Source organism: Taeniopygia guttata, chromosome 2 (genome assembly GCF_048771995.1).
Source record: "Taeniopygia guttata chromosome 2, bTaeGut7.mat, whole genome shotgun sequence".
In the NCBI taxonomy this organism is placed as follows: domain Eukaryota; kingdom Metazoa; phylum Chordata; class Aves; order Passeriformes; family Estrildidae; genus Taeniopygia; species Taeniopygia guttata.
In genome coordinates, this window is record NC_133026.1 from 99,262,374 (window position 1) to 99,281,825 (window position 19,452).

Sequence of the window (19,452 nt, forward strand, 5' to 3'; positions counted from 1 at the left end):
TAGCAGAAGTGTAGAATTAAAGCAAGAGCATTCAAATTTGCCTACATCTAAAAGAGCCTCCTCAGAACCATGAAAACTCTATCAAGTGATAATTTGTTGAGTGTGCTTTAGCACTGCAATTTGTATTTAATTACAGTTCCACAGTTATTCCTTATTTAAGCTATAATGCTCTCCAGGCAGAATGCATCTCACAAGCTTTATTGCATGCCAAGGGAAGAAAACCTTGCTTCTTCAATCACCAGAAGGGCAGCAAAAATTCCCATGTAGTCACTACTACATTACAGAAATGGCATCTTTAAATATTACTTTCATATACTTGGACTGAAATTCATACATCACCTGAAATCAATGAAGATCTAATCAAAAGTTCAATTTACATCTAGAGTCTAAGCCTGCAATAATAATTTAATATCACTGAAAATGTAATCAATTTCATAGGTGATAAAAAAGGGGGCAAAGGGTAATATTATCATAAAAACAGGGCAACTGCCATATTCAATCCTTTGGGATTCTTTAGATCCTGCTAAACGAGATACTTATGCTTTATTTAATCAAGAACTTCAGACAACAGCCATAACTGTATGTTTCAGACACAAATCAAGGCCCATCAGTCTGCATATGTATAAAAAAAAAACTTTCCCCACTTCCCTGATCTCTGTCTTAGGCATTTGTTACGCCTTGAAGCACAAGATTTAGTGTCTCTTCCAAAGAAAACTCTCAGCATTTTTGCAGTAATTGGCATTAATGTTAATATTTCCTATTCCAATGATGTCTCTTGTTTTTAGTGAGGAGAACATGATCCACACAACAGCACATATGAGGCACGGAAGATACACAGTGTTCACACAAATGCATTCAAGTGATGAGCTGCCCAAAAATTAAAACAACTATTAACAATGAGGAAAAGTTCCAAGCTCAAAAAATCTCAAATTGCATTTTTCAGTTCTGCAAGACTGCAATTTCTTCCAAATAACAACAAAAAAAAAAATGCCAATGAATTTGCATTGAACTGAATTTAACACAAAACCAACACTCTGAACTTAGGAAGTGAAACACATCTTCAGTAATACAGAGAAAATCACACAGATAAAACCAAGAAAAATTAGGGAACGCATAAGATCTCCTAACAACACAGGAGAAATATTCCCTGCCCCTTCATCACGTTTCCCTTACAGACCACATCAGTCCTTCCTGCTCTAAACCAAACCCCATTTCAAAGCAAACTTTTCTATCATTAGGCTATCTTCAGTCAAGCTGTGCTCTTCTACAGAGAGCACTGTAGCAGAGTACTGTAACAATTTTTTAGTTTAAAAAAAAATTGAAGCCAAAATACCAGGTTCTCTACATCTGCTACTCTCTACAGAGTACTGTAGAGAGTACTGTAGCAGTACACTAACAATTTTTCAATTAAAAAAAAAAAAATATGCCAAAATACCAGGTTCTGTGAATTTTCCTTCGAAGGGAGATCAAACTCATGATGTCTTAACAAAGCCACATCACCAAATAAAATAAAACCTAAAGCAAGTAAAAGAAACAACTAGTTATGAGACAATATAAGTTACTAAAAGCACACTAGGTGCAGATCTATGCCTGGAAATAGTTGCCAGCTACAGGATTTCCATTTTGTACTGAAGTTCAAAACAGAACTTCCCTGATCTGTGTGCCAAGCTGTATAGGAAAACCAAAAAGCGTTGGTTGTCTCTGACATGCATCTGCCATAACTAAAAATTTGTGCTGCTAAAATATCACAGATGCCACAACAAACTTTTTTTCATGTATAGGCAATGAGGGTCTAGTTATGTCAATAGCTCTACCCACCTGCATCTGGGAGACCTCTTAGCATTCCTAGAGGAGATGCCATCATGCCTAACATTCAGGCTTATATGGATGGCCTTGGACAAGTATACTCACTATATTGACTGTATGGATGAGGAGCTGTAAAATGAGGTCAAAATTAAAGGTAAATGGAAAAGATTTACTATTCTTTCATATTTAAAGTTTTTTTTTTTTTAATGAAATCTTCATAAAATTTGCCTGTTAAACCTCAGAAATCTCACTGCTCTACGACACTGCTGACCCACTGTGGACCGCTAGGTATTTATGTAAGAAATCCTTTCTTTTGTCATGTTTTGGATATTGGTTTTCATCACATGTGTGCAAACACATGTTCTTCTGAATTAGCTTCGACAAAAAGGCAGACCAGCTTGCAAGAGTGAAGGAATCTAAGTGGTGCTGACTTTTTCACATTTCAAATGCAAATTATTTATTCAACCACACAATGCCAAGTCATTTTAAAAAACCTCTGTAAAACACATTCCCACAGCTAACCCTTTTGTAAGTACAGAATGAAGCAACTGTATTAAAAAGCTACCTAAAAATCTTATTTTCTTAGTACTTAAGGCAACTAAATTAAGGTTTATATGAGGTCATTTGCATAATGAACATAAAACCAGTATTAAATAGCAATAGCTTCTTCTAAAATGGCTTTTGACACTTCTTCCTCTGATTCAATGAACATGATACAAATAAATGCACATAATTCTAAATCAGCTATAAAGTCCTAAACACCTTTTTCATCAGAATAGTCTCCATAATAACTATAAAGACATTTAAGAAGCAGTAATAATACATGCAGAAACTGTGCTTATATTTTCTAAGCTTTTATATTACATTTGACCTAAAGCGCCAATTAAGATAGTAGATATTCAGATGCTTACTATAAACAATAAAACCACTGTCATGTCCAGAACTGTGGAAAGAAAACAGAAATTATCATTATGTAGGAGAGACAACCTGGTTGCAGTACCCTAACACACACTTTCAATAAAGAAGACTGGAGAGGAGAAGACTGGGACACCCCAAGTTATCACAATATTAAAGAGTCATTGCTTTATAAGCAAATAAACTGCATTTCCAAAGACAGAACAGAAACTACACAAACTTTGTCAGAAATTATTAAATGACAACACAACACTAAGTAAGTTAAGCTTCATGACATTATGAATCTTCAGTATTTTGTTCCTGCTTTTTTCCCCTCTCCCCAGCACCAAACTGAGAAATGTGTGGATATGAATGAATAGTTCACATTTGCATACGTATTTACCTGAGGACCAAATATTCAATAGAGCCTGCAATTTGCTGGGACAACTGCAGGAAATGTGTTTTCCATCCGTGCATATTCAAACCACTGCTTTCTTTATAAACATTAATAGAAGTGTCGATGCATCTAAGACCTTTACACAAGAAGATACAAGCTGGCAGCAGTACAAAAAACACAAGAGGTGTGGCTGGTATTAGAAACGTGGATGTGAATTCAATTTTTCAAGATGATCCTTCATAAAGAGTCAATTTTGGTTTTCCAGTCCAGCAAGGAACATCATGCCTAATACCAAATTCAGGGGATAAGCTCTGCAATACAGCTGAACAACATTTGTCTTCTCTAATCATGATGCCTTGCACTTTTAAGATTTACACTAATTAAACTAGAAAAGGTCACACAACTGAAAATGTTCATGATTTGGGAAAGACTTCATAATAAAATCTTTCCTGTCTATCACTAATCCTCTATACACAATAACTGTCACTTTGATAAAGTGTCTCTGTCAGCCTGCTTGTGATTATACACAAGAAGCTTCAGCCTTTATCTGCTGGAAGAGTTCATGAGCTTTTTCTTGCAAACCTCAGTGAGACTGAGCCACAAAAGAGAGGAAGAGGAAGCAAAACCCAGCACTCCTCAGGATTACTCTGTCATCTGTTCAGGAAGTAATTTCTTTGTATTTTAAGAACTTCAGATTTAACTGAAGGATTTCAGTATTGAAATTCCAGAATAAAAATATGTCTATATTTACACAGGAAAAAGAGGAGACAGAAAATACCACCATGGTTCTAATCTCAATCTTTGAAGATCAGCTGCAGTGTGATCTGCAGTTCTTATGTCTCTCTTTCCTCATGGGTTATCTGATACTATTGTTATTCTTCCAATACTTGAAACCTTAAGACCCTCTATAGAGGATCCACTCCTTCCTCATCCCATATAGCACCTTGAAAAAAATGGGACCAGAAAGCATTAATTATGTTTTAGACTCTGACAACAGCCAGTGAAAATGCCCTTAAAATGTTTCCACATTTACAGATAATTGGTGAGAAATTGATATGTCTTTAGTTTAGTTAGGAATTTGAAAGGATATTGGGGCTGAGCCCTGTGTTCTGAAGTCCTTCTCAAATCTGAATAATCTTCCAGGCCTAACCTAGAAAGCTGCTTCCTCTATGAATCGCTTCTTCTCCAACTTTTCTTATTATGTAGAAAACTTTTTTCCCCAACAGCCTGCTTTTTCTCAGGTATTTAATGGGTCATTTGAAAGAAATAAAAGGATGAAGAGAAAAAGGTTCCTACCCTTCACATCACAGTGACTGCACAAGATCAGGAGGAAAGCCTGCATTGCAGCACAATTCTATCAAACCTTTGGGCCTTTCAAAGGCTGCAGTAATGCCTTCCTATTGCTGAAGGAGGTGGAAAAAAATAAAAATCACACAATCTAACCAGACCAGCCTGAGAACAGTGGGCTTAAGAGTAAGTATTCATTCAGCACAGATGCTGACAGAGCAGATGAAAATAAAATGCTTTCAGAACCTTTCACAATCTATTTCTGGATCAAGTTCCCAGCTTCATATGGTTTCCTGCCACTTTGAACTACACCTTAATGTAGCTACATCTTCGAACAGTATCAGTATAGCAGACACAAAGGAAAACTACAGAGACTACCAAAAAGCCCCCACAACTACATATGAAGCCAAGTACATGTGTTGTTGCCTTTCAGCCCAGACCCAGGAAGTTTTTCCCAGGTAAAAAAACCTTAACTTAAATAACTCTTACCTGCTGCACAACATAAAAAGGAAACCCCAACAATCTAGCACCTTGGGCAAGGAAACCATATCCTTAAGTGGAGGAACTAACATCCACATATAAGGATATACTAGAAATATTCAATAAACTCACTTCCAAGACAGCCATACCATAGCTCTCTTTCAACAAAACCCAACAATCAGACTACAGCTACATTTATTTCCCTTCTCATATGCAGGCTTTCAGGATATATTCTTCTTTTGTCCCAGTCCTCATCTTTTCCTTTTTCAATTAGGACACCACAGATTGCAAAGGCTAAGAGGAAGCATGCCTGAGCCAAAAGAATTTTCATTTTAAAGAAAACTAGTACAAAATGAACTTCAGAACTGCAAGTAAAGAGGAAGTTGGTCAAATTCAGTGTTCAGAAAATAGAGCATAAGCTTTTCTGTGGGAAAGCTTCTCCATAGTAACTAAAACTGCAATCTGAGCATTGACTCCCTGTCAAAAATACCCTCAACATAAAAACAAAGTACAAAAGCCTCTGAAAAGCGAGATATTTCAATGACCCAAAAAAAGAGGAACAGAGGAGGATACTCTAAGCATTTACAATTTCTCTGCTGCTGATCTATTTTACCAGTAAGGAATAACAGAAAAAAATATAATCAAAGATTGAGCAGGTATTTAACATGTTCCAGGTAACATTATTATGGCAATTAGTAAATTGGTGGTAGTGCTTCTCCAGCAAAAGGTAGGATCAATGCAGCTGACCCTCAGAATTACAATTAGGGATCAGAGAACTGTTCATCCCTTAAAACTGCTAAGCTTTAAAAATTGGTCTGTATTTTTTCATGCCAAGTCTCTGCCTTGTCTTAATTTTTAAAGTATTTTAATTTCAGTCAGAACAACTCAGTTGTTTCACAAAACAAGAGAGAAAAATATCTTGTTTAGTCCTTGTGAAAAAGACAGACTTTATAAGAAAAGTTTCAAAGACTGGTGCTTCCAAGAAAGGGTCTGGGGTAGTTTTGGATAATGAAGATTACCTTCAGTGACCCTCAGGATAATTTCTGAATACATCTCACATATCTTTCAAAAGATCCAGATTGCTCATTTCTTTAAAATACAGCTGAGGTCCTAAAAGGGTCTGATCTGACCGACCATTCCTTCTTTCCCACCCCACAAGGAAGATCCCCTGAAGAAACGTACACCACCATGGAGAGTAAAGCAGTCCAAGGAAGCAGTCATTGTCACAACTATGACTGTTTCCCATAAGCATCAGGACAAAGTATCATCAGAACTTAAATTTTTGCGAATATACATAGTAAGGAATCTGCTTTTAAAGAAGAGGGGAATGCTTCTAACACTGGAGACCAAAATTCCAGTTGAACAATATTTCAACATTTATGCATGTGAACTGTTTCAGCCACTAAAGCATTGCACCCTGATAAAGTGTACCTCTATCCAGAGTGATCACATTGTGCTTTGAGGATTTTCTTAGGATTCCCAGCACAAAGGAAACACCACACACACGCCAGTCACCAGGCCACCACAGGAATGAGAGGCACAGCCATTACCATTAACCTGGCACATCCTACAGAACGTTCCCCAGTAACAAGGACAGTAGGGAGAGTAAGCTTGTTGTACCTCCAATGTGCCCTTGCCTCCCTTCTGCAGGGACGCGATGAGCATGAAAAAACTTGTTACTATCATTTTCCCTACCATAAAAAAACATAGTAAAAAGCATAGTAAATGATAGGGACAAATGAACTATGGCCAAGAACACTCCATTAAGTCGGCGCATTGAAAGTCTCACCGTTTCTTTTTGCTTAATATTTTGTACATTACAGCAAGTTTCCCTAATAACATACAGCTCAGATTCCTACATTTCCAAGGCCTTATTAAATTAGCATAGGTAAATATGAACATTTCTATATGGAATTAAAGATAAATATTCAGAATTGCAAGTGAAAATAAAATAACATCTGACCCTGTTCTTAAAATACAAGGAATAATAAACTTGAATTATTAATAACACTGAAAAATAAATTAGATGTTCATAAATTAGGTATCTCCTGAACAATCAGGAATTTTCATCCAAAACACTGGGGGATAATGTAGAGAGAAATTCTTTCCATTTATTATGAAATTGAAAACAAACCAAAAAAAAAACCCCACACCACACGCCACAGTATTTTTCCCAAGATCATTAAATATAATCTTGAAACAACTATCCAGCCTTCAAAGAATTCTCTACCCTAGCTGAAACCAGGACAGAAACTTTGCTATTTTTTCTTGAAGTAATCCTTGCAACTGATTTGAGAACTTCCTAATTGAAAACATTAGCAGAGCCAAGAAGAAAGTGTAATGCAGCATAAAATCATGCAAAATCAATGAAATTGACATAATTGTCAATACATCAATTTTTTGAACAATAAATTGTCCAAAATTTCAAGAAACTGCAAAATAAAATCTTGATGAATTTTCCTTAAAAATCCATTATTTTTTCCTGCTCTGTACAATTTGTAATAAATTACCCTCAGCTTCAAAATAGTTCATTCCTGTGAGACTGGTTTCAGTTTCAGGATTGCAACTGTGTGGTAACCGCTTTTCTTTCTGTTGTTTTCCATTTCCAAACGTAGGCTTTGATCCCCTCGGTCTTGCTGGTAGAGCAGTCGCCTCACACACACAGTCACTCTTTGAAGCCTTCCAACAGTGCCAAGAAAGAAGCAGGCTATGGCAGCAGGCTCAGTATTCTCTGGTTATGCAACAGATTAGATCATTATCAACAAAACTGGGTGCCTCCAGCAGAGAAAAGAAATGGGGAATTCGAGAGCAAGTTTTTCTTTACTTTTTGTATTAAGGGTGGTTGCTTGGTCAGTTTGAAAGGAGGAAAAAGTTACCTGCAATTAGGAGCTGGTCATATCAGATAAGATTACACATCACTGAAAAGCTCCATATTAAATATTGCTGTCACATTTACCACTCAGTTCTGTTCCTTCCTTGGCACCAAAGTTTTCCCATTCGTTGTGCAATGCAAAAGAAATATTTGGCTCAAACTAATAATTTAAGAAGCCCGATTTAGCCACATGGATTCCATTCCCCATAGATGAATGACCAAGTGCCAACAGGATGAAGGAGAAGAGTCTGAATTCTCACATACCTGCAGAGAGACTCTATGCTTCTTATCTATGATATATATTCATTTGCCCACAGTCTGTGCATGTGGATATCCTACACATCTGTCACATTTCTGCCTTCTCTAGTTGTTCCAACAAGTTTTAAATCATCAATTAAAGATATTTCAGTTCAGACTTCCACTTCAGTTAAAGGATAAAGCACCTACTGACTGAGCATGCAGTGAAGATAGGGATTTGGAGTCTTCATATACGGCAGAAAAATAATACTTAGTAATTTCTTAAGGGAATGCCTTGTATAACTTCATCTTACAGATAATTTGGTGAAGTGCTACACTGCATGGAACAAATCCCCCGAGTCAAGTTCTGACAATGAATCTATAGTGAGAAGGAGAGATCAGAGAATATCTAACAGATTAAGCAATTTACTGTTTGTATGTAAGAATTCAGTCACTGAGGCTTACAAATGCGTGCAAATAAAACCAAAATACTTTGAGAATCCTAACTAAAAGCTTTATAGATTCTACAAAAGACATTAAGAGTATTTAGATACTGGTTATAGGAAAAAGTTAAGTATAAAACAGTTTAATATAGAAAAAACTATATGGTTACTCTTAATAAGGAAGAATATTCTTATACTGTTTCAATGTGTTAATTCTAGATCATTATATATTTTTTAACTTAAAAAGCACTACAGAAGTTGAGTTTTGCTTTTCAAGTTCCCACAAAACAAGCACTAAAAGTATTGTGCATCTGGTTATACTACAAGATGAATGTAACACTTAAAATTACATTACCCAATAAAAGAAGCACTATTAAGAATGGCAGAAGTTACATGACCAGTGTAACTTGTTTATAAATGCATATTATCATGAGATTATCAGTATTTTAAAGAAAAACTAGAAATTATAAGCTCTGTGTTTTGGGCTTTGCTTGCAGGAGATGCTTTCCAGACATGAGATTACTTTCTGTTGTTGTTGTTTTGGGGTTTTTTTTTATTATTTCTTATACATCTGGAAAATATTTGGTCAAATAAATTATAAGCATAATAATGAGCTCTTAGGACTCACTTGTTACTGTCCTTGCTTGATATTATAACTGAAGGATCAGAAAGCCATGTCTCCCTTTCTCTCTTAAGCAACCGTACAACACTTTATTGTATGATATGAATCTAAATGTATGACATGTTTCTAAAAACACAGACCTATATAAAATCAGGTGTTTAGCTGGACTGCCCTCATCTCTAGCTTTATATCCCATGGTCAATAATAATTAAAAACTACATATGAAAAAAATAACTGACATTTCCCCCCAAATAATGCCAGAAGAATGATGAGTCAAGCTAGTCTGTAAGTGGGACACAAAGTATGATTCATAAGTCATTGCTTTGGGTTTAATTCTTGAGAGAGAAAAAGCTCCATCAATAAGATCAGACAGAAACTCAAACTCCCATTACAAAAACGTAACATTAAATTCAGTGTGGCGTTTCATTCTGAATATTTCTGTTATATGTGCTCACCACAAGAGTTTGAAGCCACAACCAGTAACCTTCAGCAGCTCCTGCAGGCAGTGAAATCTTGCAGAGGACACTTGAGTGTGCTGGGCCACATTCCTGAGCTGTCTTCTACACAGCTGCAGGGCACAAGCTCTCTGTCCACCACTGGGGCAAAGGGAATGGGACCTTTCTGACTGAAACCACAACAGAACACTAATCATGGTTCAACTCAATCATTGCTAGCATCAAGTTTATCAAAGCAGATGAGATTCACTTAATTTGCCTTTTATTTTTTTTTTCAAATGTAATATTTAGGCAAACTGGACTGCAACACTAAAAAAAGGAGGTGAGTCCAATGAGATGATGGCAGAGGAATCAAGAGGAACAAGGAGTACCACCACTGCTTTCAGAAAACAGAGAAGATACTAAGCACTATGTCAAAATTACCTCTAGGCCACAGCTTTTGTAGCAAATTGGGTTTCCAAGGGCATTCCCCCTACTCTGCACTGCCCAAAAACAGAGGTTTTGTGCAGTAATTCCATAATAGGCCCAAAGAACGTTTATGACAAGAGTATTTTTAATACTGAAAGTATAGTAGAATATATACAGAATTTTTGACCAATAAAGAAACAAAAAATAAAGACCAGGGAGCCTTTTTTCTTTAAGGAGGTAATAATACAGTAAAAGGATCTATAAAAACCTGTTTCAAAACCCTGTATGACCTTGCTATTCACTCGCATCCTTCAAGCTAACCACTGAAAGAAATATAAAGTAATATTCATTTTCCCACATGTTCATGGCAGTCCAAATGACAGCTCTGACACTGGAAACAGACTGGCAAAATATTTTATTTTTCTTTAACCTCAGCTGTGAAAAATGAGAGAACTCAAAAAAAATTTAAAAGCCATGCTGCTATTGGACATTTCACAATTCAATCATACATCATACCTGTACAGCAAAAAACATGCAACAAGACTAAACTTCTAAAATGTAGCTGGATATAAATGCATGCTGCTTTCCCTGTACTGTCAGCTAGCAGGTCTTTAAAGGAAGATTATCAAAGGCACTCCAGTCACCGTGATGTGAAGACAGAATAAGTGAGCACGACCTTGAGTTCTCCCTTTGTATTTCATGGCATTTTTTAAAGTATTTTTAAATCATCCAAACAGTAAGTACTAACATGGCCGCTACTGAATACACATGCTTTTGAATAGGATGATGAAAATTACTTGAATGAATGTCTTTTGGCTTATGTGCTCATTTACATTCCCCTCAGGAATAATATATGAGCAATGTCACTGCTATGAACAAGTAGGTGACATATCAATAACTATCATCTATTAATAAATACTTTACTCATTCCATGAGGTTAATCTTCATATGCACCCATGAGGCAGGAAATTACAGTCAGTATTCCCCCTGGGGATGCTAAAGTCATGTTATAGACTGTCCTAGTCCATGCAGTGATTCAGGTGTCAAAGCCATAAGTAACAAACTGCCAGAGACCCTGCCTCCTAATCCTACATTCTAATCACTGAATTTCGCCCATCTGATGAAAGAAACTATAAGAATCATGCTGCTTTATCATAGTTGAAATTTAAAACTGACATTTATTAAAAGCTGTTAGAAGCTTAAAGATAAACTTGCCATTAAAAGGGGAAACAATGAAACCCCCATGATTTATGAACTGGTCTCTCCTTTGTCTTCCAAGAACGTATGTATGATAACTGCTATAGAGTTACTGCCCCCTCAGATTAACACAGACCTTTACTTGGAATAAATGTCTTTTATAAGGAACTTGAGAATGTTTTCTCTCTCTAAATTTATTGACTTCTCTCTACCTGGCTCCTAGTCCTCAAATACTCCCTGGAATGTGAACAGAACACTTATGATATGAGATACTGCTACTGTTGCCAAGAAAAGCAGGAGAAATACTGAGTTTTTTAAAAAAGAGAGATATGTTTTGCTGCACAACACAAATTCACTGCTCATTTCCCTAGCTTGTTTCTAATAAAATTAATAAAGCAACAAGTTGGTAGGCACTCCTCTACTTCTACAAGAGTTTTGTGATTGCCTTCAGAATGGGAAAACTCTTGTGGTACTCACAAGCTGCAAGAGCATTATAAAAGTAAGATTCTATCCACATGTTAAATTTTTATTTCCAGCATATCTGTCTTAGCTCAGTAAATGTTTTTAAATTTACCAGGACACTGACTTGGAGAACCCCCTTTAAAACTAGTAGGAATTGCATGAACAAATCCCTTAACAAGCTTTCAGATCTCTACCTATGAGCTGAAAGAAAAATTAGGTTGCAATTCTTGCAAGATTTCAAGGAATCCAGAATGTCACTTGTCCAAACCCCCTCCCACCCACGACATCTACCCTTAATGTGCATTTCTGTTATCACCCAGAATCCAGGAGGTGAGAATGTGAGAAATAGTGAAGTTCTAATGAATTTTAAAAAATTGGTTAGGAGCTCAGCATGGAGATTTGAATGGGTTCAGGGGTTTGTGAAGATTCCTTCCATCTCAATCGTCAACTGCCAGCTTGTGCTGAACGTACTGATGAGGAAATCCTCAGAACATGCAGCAGCAGTCCACTGCAGGGACCAATGTCATTGGAAATGTTCCAAAAAAAAACTTCGGTGCCTGAAGAGTTCTTTCCTTTCCATGAGTTCCTTAAGATAGAAGGAAATTAATGTGGCAAGTTCTGGTAAGCACAGACAATGTCACTTTTCTGTATTACCTCACCCAAGAACACCCACTTGCTCATTTTTCAGCTGACTGAAGACCAACTTCTTCTAGTACAGCTATTTCCTCCTACAGGGAACACTCATCTCCACTGTTGCTCTAACAATTAGAAGACAACACTAATCACTGCAAGTACTACAGGCCTATATACCCCATCACACACACACAAAACACTGCTCATTTCTACCATGAATTTCCAGCTTAAAGGGGAGTAGACAAATCAATCTTCATAAGGTCTTGAACACAGCTCTCAAAGCATATTCTTCCATAAGAGCTGGGCCAATACAAATGTTATTAAAAGCAAAGGGAAGGGGCTGGATTACCAATGGAATTATAGAAGTTATGAAAACCATACAAACAAATGTCAGTCTTGAAAGAAAATACCAATTTAACTGTCCTCCGTGTAAGCAAAAAAGCAACCAGTAACATATTCCTTGATGGAAAACACTCTTTCTAAACTGAAAGCAAGACTAATCTGAAAATATAGGATTAAGCACTTCACCTTGTTTTGTGGAGTTTCACTGAGTGTTTACAGGACAAGACTGAACTGCTGAGCCATTATTTTACTTGTGGCTCAGGAATCATTCCAAAGCAAACATGAGAGAGAATACAGCAACATATATTTTTAAAATTAATCAAATGCATAATAAATTTTAAGCAATGAAATTTTGAATCTCGTTAAGGTTGCTGAAGTTCAGCTCTAGCCCTTCAGTTGATCATCAAGATTATTTACTGCCTTGCTACTTGTCAGTACTGACAGACAATTAACTCCAAAGTCACTATCACACAGCTCAAGAGCTAAATACTTCTTCCAAAAGTAAATATTTCCAGAAGGAAAACAAAATCCTGTATATTGCTGAGAGTACAAATAAGCAAACAATACAGGAAGTCCATGTTTTTCTGTTCTAAATACAACATTTTTCCATAAAGGGATATGTTTGCTCATATGTGAGAAAGGAGAATGAAAGTAGAGGTCCCTTACCTTTATTTCCACATGGTGGTAGCTAATCCAGTGTATACAACACAATGGGATCCAACATATCTTACCTACTAAAGTGAATGTTCTGGAATCTTACACTCAATCCCCTATCTCAGGAGTCAAAATTATTTTTATCTTCTAAACAAGAAAAAATATTCTACGCTTTTGAGTGTGCACAACATTTAAGACTGTCTCCTCATCTTTTAAATTCTTGCTTAAAAACTACCTCTTAAAATTTTCCACAGTATTTCTTGCTATGTAGATAAACAATTTGTCTTGTGTCAATGTCAATAGGGCAGTATTTGATATGACTTCCTCCAAAAGCAAGCCAATCACAAAAAAAGTGTAATATTTAGAAGATGCATGTGTTCATGATGCTTTATCTTCTCTTCATTTATGAGAAATTCTGAAATTTAAGCCATCCACTATAAGAAACAACCTTTAACAAAAAGAATTTAATCTACCCAAAATCCTCCTTGAGGGTCTCCAGAGAACCAGGACGACCCAGTGTTTCACGGCACAGACTCCAAACCACTGAGGCAAGCACAAGCCAGATCGGAAGAGTTAAATAAAGCAGCTAAAATTCAGCAGCTATTCCAGACTACGGTAACTGTAACCTACACTGGGTGTCCTCTGCATAAGCACCAGTGTGACTTTGTGGACTGCTGAGACTCAGTCTGTTGCAACTGGCATAAGTTGCCACAGGCGAGTAATCACAAGAAACTGACCTTGGCAAAAGCACATTTTACACTTCACTGCTGTTCAACTGTGTTATACTAAAGAGAGAGCAAGTGAGCACAAGCAGAAGGGGGAGGGAGAGAGAACAAAAGGGGATAGACAGCATAAAAGTGAATGTAGCCATTTTCAGCTTTACCTGCTTTTAAGATTTTAAGAGAGGTACATCACACCTCCAATGCACATCACAACCTACACATAGTTACATCAATTCTGCATGGTATCATTTTTAAGCCATCAGGGTCTGAAGAAATTTTTGGAGGGGGAGGAAAAAGAAAGGAGACTAAGTACTAAATTAGAAATTAATATCTAAAAAAAAATTCTCCCAACAAGGAGGAGGGAAGAATAGAAGACAATTACAACTTCACATTTTCTTACCACTGGATTAATGCATAAATGAGGATTTTTAAATTGTTCCTTCTTCCTGTTGTGCTAAACCTGTTGAAAGTACATTTTTGAATCAGCCATGAGGTGTGCAGCAAGATGTTTTAGTCCTAATTTTTAATATTTCAGCTCAACCTTAACTTCAACTCTCAACAGCCTGGCAGCAATTTGCAGGAATTAGTATGGTAAAATCCCCACTGCTGCACATACAGTTGTGTCTGGCTTTCCTCAACCATCTTTGGTCTCCGATGATTTGAATCAGTTATTTCCTGCAAAATAATTTTCTTAGTTTCTGCATTACTTTTCTTTGGTATTGATTACTGCATCTCCAAAGAAACAGAACCTGGCAAAGCAAGATGGCACATGATCCCATCATTAGTGCTAACCCACATCCTGCCCAAATTTTACAACAAGTTTAACACAAGGATCTAACCTTGAGGGTATGCTGGGTTTCCAGGACATTTGCTGGTTGAAGCAAAACATGCATGAGCTTTGTACGAGTTCCAAAATACCAAATCACTCTCCACTTGGGAAGTGTACAAGGTATGCAAGTCTAGACAAAATAAAATGAGACCACATGCATTTTGTATCTGCTTCCCTACCGCTCTTAGGTCAGTGGCCTAAGAACTCGATGCAGCTTCTCTTCCAGATCTTGAAGTCTGCTTTTCTCCTGTGCAGACAGTTTCTCTATTCCTCATCTGGTTCCATAAATAACTCAAAACCCTGCTACAAAAGCCAGCTTTTGTTCCTCTTAAACTTGCAAACCTTTCACATCTGTCTTCACAAAGTCTCCATTCCTCTACTAAAACTCCCCATCCTCCGTTCTCAGTCCTCTAAACGTCATTACTACCAGTAAGCAGAAGTGACTGCTTTTGGACACAGCCATGTTGTTACCTTGAACCATTCCCATCTGACAGAGTATTGTCATTGTATAATGACCTCCCCTGTCACTGGCCAGGGAGATACAAGACTCAGCCCTGACAGCAGATGGCTGATTCACACACACTGACGCTCAGCGACTCACAATGATACCATCATGCCTAGCCTATAAATTATGAAAACAGCAATTCTATGAAGCATGACCTAAAATTCCAAGGGACTGAAGTATTTCCAAGTCTGAACTTCAGATCTGGGTCAAAAAGGTGTCAGCTGTGGATCTGCAGAATTTTAATCATCTCATCAGACTGTAGCTCTGTCTCTCACAAATACATGATGTCTGTAAGGCCCACAGGCATGCTTCCTGACACTGAGGCAGGACTGTCACAGAGGGCTGGACCAGCCACAAAAATACTCACTCCTTCTGTGAAGTGTGTGAGAAATTCTTGCAGGGTCTAGACAGAGAATAAACTGATGTCTGTCACATTTTTCTGAATGCACTTGGGCACAAAATAGACTTATTAAAATGTTCATTTACTAAGTCCTATAGTAATTAGTTATAGTAGACAGAAAAAGATAAACTAAAAAGGGCACAGTAGTTCTGCAACAATTTCTGTGGTCCCTCAGGCTTGGTTACCCATGGTCAACAATTCTCACAATGACATGCAGCAAAAGAAAAAAAAGGGTGACAAAAAAAAACCCTGATGGGTACTCATATCCAGGAAGAGCAAATCTTTGCTTATACTAGGCCAAAATTTAGCAGATATTTCTATTACACAAGAGCACTCTCACCTGAATGTAAGGATTTGACACTTCTTACTTCTTCAATGCATATCCTAAACAACAGGTTATTGAATTAGTCTCTCTCTTTGCAGCTCCCTCTGGGTCTCCCAAACCACACCATATTTTAAATGTATGTGTCAATCAGTACTGCTTGAGTCATTTGACTTTACAGTTCACTAGCTAGGATCTCATTTTCAAGTAATTTTAGTCATTAGGCAGAACAGAAGCATTAACTGGGTTTTCCCCATCCATACAAGTAATTACCAATAGGCTGGCTACTGTGAGCATCTCCCTCCTCTTTCCTCTTCCTTCGCCACCTCCTCCATATAAAAGAATTGCTTGAAACCAGTACATTTCCTCAAAATATACAAGGGCTGACAAATCAAAATCTTTTAACATCTAAAAATTACTAGGAAGGTTTAGCTATAGAAATACATATATAGGTATGTAGCTATACAAAGTATCCAGAAGATGACGATTCCGTGGTGTACTATTGCTGAAGTGTTACTAGAATGGGATTAATTTGACCAAACTATTTCTCTACTGGAAAAATATCTGTTTGTTTGAATTACACTTACCTTTCTCAAAGTGTTTCAGAAAGGAGTCTTGTCTACTTTAAACTCATCCAATGCAACATAATGATATCCTTGAAGTCCAGAGAATCAGGATAGTCTTGCTTTTCCTTCCAGTTGTGAATATTGAGTGTGATCTAGCAGAAAAAGAAAGTGGAGGGGAAAAAAAAGTTTGGCAGGCAATCCATTATCTTTTCAATGGGTCAGTATTTTCAAAATCCTTACAGAAAATGGACCTGACTCCAGAAGTTCAATCAATCAATCAAACAATCACTACTTGGTTTCCAGAAAGAATTCAAAGCAATTTATTTTTCCATGTCAAATATTCTGTCTCTCTCTCTCTTTACTGTCTTAAACATGAAGATATAGGAGTGAAAGGTGTAATTTCCTCTTCTTATTGAAAAAAAAAAAGAAAAAAAAAACCAACTTGCAATTCCATATTCTGCTATACATTTCAAATTACTATCAGGGAATTTATAACTTTTTTTTAGAACCCATGGAAAAGAAAAGGTACAGTTTCTCTGATGTGAAGCACTAATACACTTCACAAAACTAGAAGCAACTATGAAACAGAACTAAAACTATGAAAAACATAAAATATACTTTTCTCCTACTAGACACTTCAATTAATCAACAGCTATTGGTGAGTAAGTACTCAGCAGCTTTGTTGAATAAGCATGTTTTAGTCTCAAAGCAGCTGTGATAAATTCACCGAATTTATTCTCTGCATTGTCCTGCTGTCTCTGGAGTTTCCACTTTTCTAAGGAACATCACTTTTTCTGGACAGCACATTGAGCCCGTAATTTTGCAGATACTCACTGGGTATAGTACCAGCTCAGTCTTTCTAGTTCTTTCAGTGACAGCAAGCAAACTCGCAAAAGCTTTGCCTCAGATTTCACAGGCATGTGTGTACCTCTCTCTCAGTACCCAGGCCGACGTGCCAATATGTAGGATTAAACTTTTTCCAAGGTTGAATAAGCCACCATCTGTCTATCTTGTGTGGTGCTGTGCGCCATCCGGGAGACTTGTCCCTTAGAGCATGTTTCTACCATATGTCACTCCTGAGTGATCAGTGATGCCAAGACATTTGGGAAAAAATGACTAAGTCGAGCTGGAAAACCCTTTCCGAATTCCAGAGGAGGTTTGCCAAGCCTGTATTTGCAAATAACTTCACATCCACTGGTTTTTACATATAGTGTGCATAACAATAAATAACCTTTACTCAAACAGACACGAGGTAGCTGCCCTCCACCATCCAGAACTCAGGAACTTTTTAATAAGCCAAGGGATTCAAGTATGACACATCTCCAGGAAAAATACAAAAAACTTTTACAGTGACTTTCATGATTGCTAACTTAATAAACGGGAAAAAAAAGCAGATGATAAGAATATATTTCAAGAAAGACTCAATTCATTGTTTAAAAGCCACAAGAAAGCAGTAATTTCTTTCAGAATACTCAACTAAAAATACCTAAGGCAACTGAATATGAGATTTTTTCCTAATAGTAACCATCCAACAATGACCATCTAAAGTGCTCACCTGCATGCAAAGTGATCACTGAAACTAAAAGTTAAACTGCTGATACAGTCCATGCAATTAGAATTTGTCTAATAAAGAATATGACTCTATCCTATTTTAGATTTAAAGAACCATTTTATGTTCCAATTCCTCAATTATTAAATTAAAACTCAGCCAACATCATTCTAACGGCTAGCTCAAGGCTGCTCATTTACATAACTGACTTTCAAGGGCACTTCGTTACACAGCAATTAATACCAGCAAAAAATCCACTGGATCTGCTACCTAATGTTAAGGAAGACATTCTTGAGAACATTAAAAAAAGAAAGAAATTAGTAAGTCATGATTACAGCCTCCCTGAGTAAGATTAACATTGAAAGGAAATCCATTCCTAAGGGCAACAGGAGAAATATTAACTAAGAGAAGACAAATTATTGGAATTATTACATTTAGTGACAAAAGTGAGATGAGGAGCAGTACTAAAGTCCAAGAGAACATCGACCTTTGTGTTTTGCCTTCAGAATTTGGACAATCATTGAAAAAGAGGGAAGATGTGAAACAAGGACTCACTACAGCCCACTGAGATTTGTAGAACAAAACGCATCAAAAAGAAAAAGTTCACATTAAACAATGAAAACCACTACTGAAAAAAGGTTATTATTAAAGGAAAATGAGGTAAATTCTCACCTCAGAATGGATTATGATTTTTTTTAATGTATCTAATTTAAACTGTGTCCTTATACACAAAGAGTGAAACTTGCAAAGGTGAGGATGTTGGTAACAAATTAGACTGCCAAGGAAAGAAAGGCTCCTACTGCAACATGGACTTGCTGAATGGAAAGAGAGGAAAACAAATATAGACCAGCTAGACAAATCTGGACTACTTGCCTACGTAACACACCTAATGATACTGAAGCCAGCATATTTTTTGAAAGGCTCAGCTCCTTCCTGGCCCACTCCGACAGCCTGAGGCATTCACATTGTTGAGCCAAGAGAGACTGGAGAGGCTGGTTCTGCAGCACCAACTTTCTGCTAACAGTTCTTATTCCAACAAGAAACCTTTAGGGTAACATGCACCTGCCCTAATGTCCTCCTTGCTTCTTGCATCCAGCTACAGCTCCAAATAATCTTCCCTTCGGGATGAAACATGATTTGTGCATAAGACTGACCAACTCAGAGGGTTGAAAATGGGGACAAGAGGGGAGGAGGGAAATTCATCAAAGCTGCCAATTAAGAAAATTCTTATTCTGGAAAAAATTTGCTCTATGAAGGCAGTCAACAGCTTCCTTACAGGAGAAGCAGCCATGCAGCTTCTGCACTGTCATCTCTTGCCAGAACTACAGAAGAAACAAGAGTTTCTCTTGAGCTTCTCAACAAGCATTGTG

At 37.0% G+C, this 19,452-nt stretch overlaps 1 protein-coding gene across 3 annotated transcripts in view; it reads right to left on the bottom strand.

Moving 5' to 3' along the window:
• The window catches only part of LOC100223646 (low-density lipoprotein receptor class A domain-containing protein 4), a 327,058-nt gene that overhangs the window by 268,532 nt on the left and 39,074 nt on the right, over positions 1 to 19,452 (bottom strand). For 2 of the 3 annotated variants that reach the window (XM_032746926.3, XM_032746929.3), the window contains exon 2: positions 16,555 to 16,685. The exons of the other annotated variant lie outside the window; for it this stretch is intronic. The gene's annotated coding sequence lies outside the window, so the exon portion shown is untranslated. The remainder of the gene's footprint in view (positions 1 to 16,554; positions 16,686 to 19,452) is intronic. 3 annotated transcript variants of the gene reach the window in all.